The following is an 8,388-nucleotide window of genomic DNA, read 5'->3' as shown; positions in this document are numbered from 1 at the left end:
TTTTTAAACTCGAATATACCAAAACCAAAAGCAAGTTTTTAAATAATTAAATATTGCCAAAAAATTTATGACACCTAATTGAAATAAAACCGGCTAATATTTTTATTTGTTTAATTTACTTTATATTCTAGATGAACATTCATTAAATTTTTCTAAACAACTTCTAAGATTGCATGTTCATAATGTGTTAAGTATACAGCATGGTTCTAGTTGTCTCAGTCAAAAACGTATGAACTATCAAGACGTTTTTGAACATAAAATGATACAAATAAGTTATTCAAAAGCTGTATACAAACTTTAAATCTTTTTTATTAAACTACAAAACAACAAACTTGTTTACAAAACTTTTTCGAGTCATTTTTTACCAATTTAGTGGTTAATCTTTTAAAACTTTTGAAATTTTCAGTTTAAGTTAAAGCTCACTTACACCAATCACGACATGTTTTATTTACCAAAAATTTTAAGCCTAAACTTGGATTTTTTCATTCGTTAAACGATAAATCAAAAGTAAAAGAAACTTATGAAACATTGTTTATACAGTTGGTGGAAAATTTATAGTTTTCTTTATTTTTATTTTTATGGAATGTGTTTTTAATGCTATATTGCTATTTAAGATAGATTTTTATAGCTTCAAACTAATTTTTTATCATTTAATAAGTACTTGTTTTTGTATATTACTTTTTAATGTTTTTTTTTAATCACTTCTGTTTGGTAAGTCGATATGTTTCACATACAACTTAAAAATAAAATAATAGATAAAACCAACCTAAAAACTTGAAGTAGTGTTTTAATCTAATATAGAAAAACAAATTACTTTGAGTGACAACCTAAGTTTAAAATTGGTGACTTTTAAAATTACAATTCCCTAAATAATCAATTTTTTTAATCATGAAATATTTTTCACAGAATGTTTCAAAATTATTTTTTTAAGATGTTTCACAAACTTTAATTTTCGCAAATATTTTAGCATGTTAGAATACCAACTCTTCAACAGTTTCAGATAATTTCAAAACAACTTGACCTTGAATATTTCTGTAATTTTTAGGTTAAAGTGATATAAGTTACTGCTGCAGTTTTTTTCTTTCAAGCTAAATTGTTTTATACTAACTTTTTAGTTTTCTAACTATTTTTTTTTATTTTTAGGATGCTCAGATACAAATTACTGCCGTTCCTTCGTACCTTCAAGCTGCACCTCTCCGTTTTATGGCATGGCATTGAGAAGGGACTGTCCCCGATTGTGCAACTCCTGCTCGTCTAGGATTAATAACAGTGAGTAAAAATATATTGTTTGTTAAATAATAATTGCCTGTATAATGCAATTAGTGTTTAAGCAACTTGTGTAAGGCCTCAACACTTATGAGACAAAAGAATTTAATTGTTTTTTTATAATATAATTTTTAAGCAGAATATCTGGTAGTTTAAAGTTAAGTTGACTAGATTATAAATGATGAGTTTTTTTTGTGCATCATGAATCAACAACAGTAGGATTGTTTGTTTATAAGTATTCGTATAGTTTTGTATATATTTCTTTTTCTGTTTCGCAATCGCTGTTCATTTTAAAATCAATTTCAGTTAATATTAAGGATAAACTATCTTTTCAACTTCTTTTAAATTAGAATGTACAATGTACATTTACCTTTAAAATAATTGCTGTTGAACAAAAGCGTTATTTATTATAAGCTAAATTCACACGCTTAACCTAAACAAGAAACCTGCTACCATTTATTACGTAATAACAACTAACATTATTACGTCACACAGTGGCGCACATGAAAAGCTTGCGGACGAGGTCCTGCTCTGTGGATAACGGCGGATGCGACTCTCTGTGTAGGGAGTTCCCCTCTAAAACAGGCGGGAAAATAGTCAAGTGTTTCTGTTATCCGGGATTTATACTGAACGACGATGAGACTTCTTGCAGGGGTCAGTTTTAATGAAATAAGTACTTTCCTTTTTATGTTTTTTTGTAAAATAATGTAGCTAATTAAAAACATAGTTTCAGCTTAGAGCTTTTTTTTTCTTATTTAAGAGTTAAACCTAACTTTTTTCAGTTGATTTTACAGAACGTTATCATTAGTTCTTTATAATCAGTATCAGGGTTAACAACGTATTTAGTACTATTACATGTAAAAGTTTAAGTTAACTTCAAATATTCCAGCCAACATTGAGTTTAAACTTTACGAAGCTTTTATTGGATGGATTGTTTACAACAACCTTTTTTCAAATCCCAAGCTTACTAAACAGAGACCAACCTAATCTGAACTTATTTTCTACTCATTAGCGCCACCATATTTCTAAACTTTCATTCTCCAACCAGACATCAACGAGTGCAGCGATCCGAAGAACGTTTGCGCCACCAGCGGGCGCCAGTGCGTCAACCACCAGGGAGGGTTCAGTTGCCAGGAGAGAAGCTGCAAGTCGGAAGCTGGAATATACAACAAGTACAAGAGCAACGAGTGCTGTTTCAAAGAAGCAGGTAGGTGGCAGTGTTGAGATGTAAACTTTTTTTTGTTTTTCGTTTTAAGTGTAACAAATTTATCAAAACACCTTATAAAATAAATTATATTGAATTTATTTTTTTTTAGCAGAGTTATAACAAAACTAAAATTTTCAACAAAACAAGCAATTAAAACTTCTTACGACTCAACAGAGATCCCATGTGGCGGGGACATAACCTCCTTGGGAAGTGTGAACAGGAGAATTTCGGGAGGGAGCGATGCAATACACGGCGCCTGGCCTTGGATGGTTCGTTGTTACGTCATAATACCAAAAATTTAAACATATATTTGTTTAAAAGTACTTACAAGTAGTATATTTTCTCAAATTTTAAATTCAACGCTTAAAATTATTCTCTACTAAAAACTTTATTTCAACTTTGAAGTTTAAAGCCTAAATTGTTTCAAATGTTACTGATATCAATTATGTTGAGATGTAGCCTTGTACATTTTATAACCTTCTTCATAAACAAAAACAGATTTTGACTAACCTGGTGTACATTTAAATTCGTTTATTTTCCAAAACACACATAATTTAAGTTAATAAAACACCAGGTATAGTTTATGTTAATAAATGAACACTGCAGGTTCAAATTTGGATAGACGACAAATATTTATGCGGAGGAACTTTGATAAGTGATGAGTGGGTTCTATCAGCAGCACATTGTTTCGAGTAAGTGATTATTAATTAATAATTGTAAATTTAATATCTGATTATTACTGTTTTTAGTAAGTAGAATATTACAAAAAAATAGTTGTAAATTTAATAATTGGTTTTTAGTAAGTCACTTCCATTTAGTTAGTTATTAAAAACTTGTACTAATATAAAAGTTTGGTGCTCAAGTTAAAAGTATTTTTTTAAATAACTACTTAAGAGTATACTTACAAATTAATAGAGATTTTAAATTAATTAAAGGTTTGATGTCAAGCTTTTAAGTATACATAATTTAAACACTTGAGTTTACTATTGAGTTATTATGATTTTGTTTAAGTTGCAAGTAAATATGAAACGATAAATTTACTTTTAAACTAAACTAACTAAAAAACTACAAAAAATCAGTGCAAAGAAATGAGAAAAATTTTAGTAGTTTTACTACGTTTTTTACAACTTGTTATATAAATTCTTTAATTATAAATTTTATATTTGCAGCAAAATAACAGCAAACTCGAAAATAGTGATGGCGTTTGGAAGAATAAAAACAAATTCCACAAAAGAACAAGAATCTAATGTTCAGTTTGAGTCTGTCAGCACTGTAAGTCAAATTTTTAATTTTTGTTATCTATATATCAAGTATTGTTTAATGAGGAGGAATAAATAAACAATTTAAAGGTGATTAACTAAACTAAACATTTTAATTACTCTTTCTTAGGTAGTATTCAACGAGGAGTACACATCCGACTACTTCTCCTTCAGGGACATCGTCCTGGTCAAACTGGCCAAACCGGTCCGACTTACCAATTTTGTGCGTCCAGTTTGTCTACCGCAGGGGGAAAGACCTCCCAGGGGCACCAAGTGTTACGCGGCAGGGTACGGATCAATAGGTTTGTGCCGTCATAATGACTTTCTGATTGTTTAACTTATTTCTAAAATTAACTCTAATCTGTAGAAAGTAGAGCATTTCAAGTTAAACATCATAAACTGATTTTTTATGCTTGACATGTAAAAACTTTGAAGAGTAAAAAAAATTGCTTCTTATTTTTTTACATTTTAGAAGACTAAGCGTTGGTGTTATAAAAAATTTCTAAGACTACACTTGATCATATTTTCTTGTTCATACTTCACATTTACTTCATCATACTCTACTTGTTTACCCGTACAGCAGTTTTTACCAAACCTTATAATCCTGAAACTGATTTTACATTTTAAATGTACATAAAACATTCATGTTTTATTACCTTAAACCCAACCTAACTTATTTTTTAAATTATTTCACAGGTGACGGGGTGGAAATATCACCGGTTTTGCAGGAGGTTGATTTGGACGTTGTGTCATCAGAGAACTGTAACGGGGAATACCCTTATGTTGAGAAACTGGTCGAAGACAAGATTGTGTTTTGCGCGGGAAATAAGCAGGGAAAAGACACGTGCGCTGGTTTGTTGACTGATATTTTTAATAATTGATTTTAATTTAAGTTTTAGTTTTAGGATAATCAGTTCTTTTTTATTAACACTAAAGTTAACTAAAGCAATCAGTGATCTCATTAATATAAACATTACATATTAACCTTTTATCATTAAATTTTTTTTTTTTAATATATATTAGTTTTAATTTTTAGAGTTTTGGATAAAGCTATGAGCACTTTGTTCGGAATACTATTTTCTTTATATTTTAATGACAAAATGCTTAGTTTTACAAACAGCAACTGTATGAGATTGTAGAGTATTTCTTCGTTAAGAGTTTTTAAAAAGCAAATAATAAATACTATCTAAAACCCTACATATACCTTAAAGTAGACAATGGCGTTCAAAAAATAATTAAAATCTAATCTCACAAACATCTTTTTTTTTTGCAAGTAACTCTTACTGACAACCAATTTCGTTACCAGGCGACAGCGGTGGACCACTGATGTGCCAGCGTTGCGCCTCCTGCTCGTGGTACCTGGCGGGTATCACCAGTAGTGGGCGCCACTGCGGCAAGACGTACGGGTTGTACACGGACGTGGAGACCCACGAGCAGTGGATTGAGGAGAAGACGGGCATCAAGATCAACAAAGATAAAGAATGCCGCTTGCAGTGTCAGTTGAGGGAATTTCCCTATTTTGATATTTTTTATGAATATTTTATAACTTTTATTTGTTTCTGATATTTAAAACGTGTACAATGTGTTGCAAAGTGTTTATTTTTTTAGGGGTTTTCTTAAATGAAAATAGTAGTTTACCCGTCTTTAGTTTCAATAAAAGCTGAAAATAGCTGATTAAATATTTACTATTAACACTTTTATTATTTAATTGGTTTTATTCAATTCATCTTTGAGTTATTTATGAACTAAGAAGTAAATTATAATCAAGCTAAGCTTTTTTACAAGAATTATTGTTTTTAATATCCTGAAGTTCCTTAAATGCTTTTATGATATCAAATTTTTTAATCACAACTACTCTATCATGACGTCACACAGACAAGGCTCAGTGGACGGGATGGACTCAGTGGTCGGAGTGCAGCAAGTCGTGCGGGGAGGGGGCCAAGAGGTTACGTCACAGGTCGTGTTGGCATGGCGACGCGGGTAGCAAGGGTTGCCAGGGAAACGTGTTCGAGACGAAAAAGTGCGACTTTCTGCCCTGCCCGGACGTATTCGCCATGAAGGAGAGCCGCCCTGTTAAACCTGGTAACTTTTTTTGTAATTTTATTTTAGCCAGAGATGTAAATTACTTAATATTTTTTGTAGTTTTGAGTATTTTTTAATTTTCTGTGCTTCGATTTATCAACATATTCAACCTTTTATCGTAGAAATAATTATATTTTATTTGACGTCAAATACTTCTATTTTCTTCTTTTTTTTTTGCTTAACTTTGCAAACCAAAAATAATAATGTGCTTGACATATTTTTATTATACGTAATAATAAAAAATTTTTAAGCTTTTGACTATGACTATTTTTAACCACGGCAAACTAAGTATAACTCAACCATTCATTTTTGACCTCCTTCTTTAGCTTAAAGTTTATCTAAGTTTTTTATCATTTTAAGCTCTATAATGTTAAACTAAGCACTATGAGCACACAGAACAATTATAACCTACACTAAAGTTTAAATACCATTGCTTCTTAACAAAGTTTAAAGTTTTCTTAGTACAAACAAGTCAATTAAGTTTTTGAAAAATAACTCCAGCATTTTTTTTTCAACAAATTAATGTTCATAGTTAAAATTAAAAAACTAATGCAGGTTCGGCAAATGTGTGGGCCTACCTGGAACCTATTAAGATCAGAATCGACGGAAGGAAGTACAACTTTACTGGACAGTCGCAAGCTGGAAAAACCCTTCAGGAATTCCTGAATGAGAAAGGTCTGAGCCTGAACACTACCTTGGTAGATTCGGGGCCTTAACTCTAAAATCTTTAACAAGTAGTTTTGAAGCAATTAAAGTGTTGGTTTCATAAAAAATAGGAAGGTTAAACAGATCTACAGAAAAAACCAAAAATTTTGTACTATGGATTGTTATAAACAGTTAACAAAGAAGATTAAAGTTTTCATAAAATACTGAAAATAGTCAAGTTGAAAAATTCTGGCCTACAATGACTAGCTCATTTTTTTTAGTTTTCAATTTTTATAAATTTAAATTCTATACCTACATTTCCACAAAAAAAATAAAAAAGCTGGCTTAGCTTTTTTGGTTAGGCAAGCTATCATAAGTTAGTTAGCTAATATTTTGAAAAACCTATGCAAGAGTTGAGTTATATTTTTACTGAGTAGACACAACTAGTATTAAATGTATTTCAGTGGTAGCACTATTAATATCAAAGAATTTTTAACACTTTTAAAAATAAAGTTACTAATAATAATTGTTAGTTATTTATTATTTATTTCTCAAAATATTATTTTATCAAACATTTTTTCATTGATTTTATTTTAATATGGCTGTTTTCATTTTATATTGTGTTTGACACTCGATTTTTTCATTAAAGTTAAAAATCAAAGTTAGATTAAAAACAAGTCAATAATTATAAGCTCGAATTTTTATTGATAAAGATAATAAAAAGCAACTACTATTTGAGATACGGACTTACTTTAAATTTAACATGCTTAAAATATTTTTTATTGTTCTTAAACCTTCTGCTTAAAATCAACTAGCTGTAAACATAAAATAATATCCAAAGGTTCGAACTTTTCTTAGTGTATTTCTTTAAGTATAAACGTCTTTAGCTTTAAACATACTTAAACTGAACTTATAAGTTTATTTTTGTAAACTAGCTATTAGCTATTAATTGTTTGTTTTTTTTTTGCATTTTGTCAGCGTAATAAATAAATAAACTTTTAAGAAATGTGGTAGTTTTTACAAAAAATATTTTTTAAAAGATTGTTTTTAGTATAGTAAGACTTTGAAAGCAGAAAACTTATAGTATTTGAAATGTTTTTTAATATAACTAGTTCTTGTTTATCATTGTTAAATAATAAAGTCACTTGACTATTTGAAAAAGACAAACTATCATTTTAAAAGTTAGAGTTCAAAAATAAGCATGCAGTTTTTTTATACTTTCCTTTAACATCAATTATTAAACCAAATATTTTAATACGTTTTATACATAATAAGAAACATTTAAACCCGAAATATACAAATTTACTTCTTATTTGATTAAACAACCTCACATCTTAAACAAATAAGCATAAAAACAATAAAGTTATTCATCCAAAAGCTCTTTGCTTTCTTTAAAAAGTAAAACTCAGACAATCAACTAAAAATCATATTAAAAAATCAAAGATAAAAACTTGTGTTAATGCTGCTTACAATCACCGCATTATCTTCATTATTTTAATTATACTATAGTTTTATTTGTTAGAAAACAATAGAAGATCTATTTCTTTTTCATAGAAGGAGGACATATTAAAAATGTTACTTTTCCAAACTGTAAGCTTTACTGACAAAACGACTGTAAATAACATAACAGTTTAGGTCATTTGGATGCATTAACATCAACCAAATTTACTGCAAACTAAGATTTCGTAATTCTAGCTTGTGTTGCTGATTTCTATATTGTTACTGCTATGGTTTTTAGCTTTGTCTTTTATAGCTTATATTTAACTGCTATATATGTTATTGTCATCATGTGTGTAGTCTCGACAAATTAAGCGCTGAAAATTTGGTAAATAAGAGAAGCTTCCTATATAAAGGCTCCTTTTTTCAAACAAATGCAAATTTGTAGTAAAACTGTTGCCAAATACTACCAAGTCGTTCTAGAGCTTTTAG

At 29.3% G+C, this 8,388-nt stretch overlaps 1 long non-coding RNA gene across 1 annotated transcript; it reads left to right on the top strand.

The window, feature by feature from the left end:
• Window positions 1–1,838: 1,838 nt before the first annotated feature.
• Window positions 1,839–3,106, top strand: LOC145843340 (uncharacterized). The gene is made up of 4 exons (XR_014370225.1): window positions 1,839–1,920; window positions 2,315–2,473; window positions 2,648–2,742; window positions 3,080–3,106. It is a non-coding gene; the product is annotated as an uncharacterized LOC145843340 (long non-coding RNA).
• The last annotated feature ends 5,282 nt before the right edge of the window (window positions 3,107–8,388 follow it).

This window comes from Thalia democratica, chromosome 8, assembly GCF_965202585.1.
Source record: "Thalia democratica chromosome 8, ktThaDemo2.hap1.1, whole genome shotgun sequence".
Taxonomy (NCBI): Eukaryota; Metazoa; Chordata; class Thaliacea; order Salpida; family Salpidae; genus Thalia; species Thalia democratica.
The sequence above is the reverse complement of the archived record's forward strand: the minus strand, read 5'-3'. Positions and strand labels throughout refer to the sequence as shown.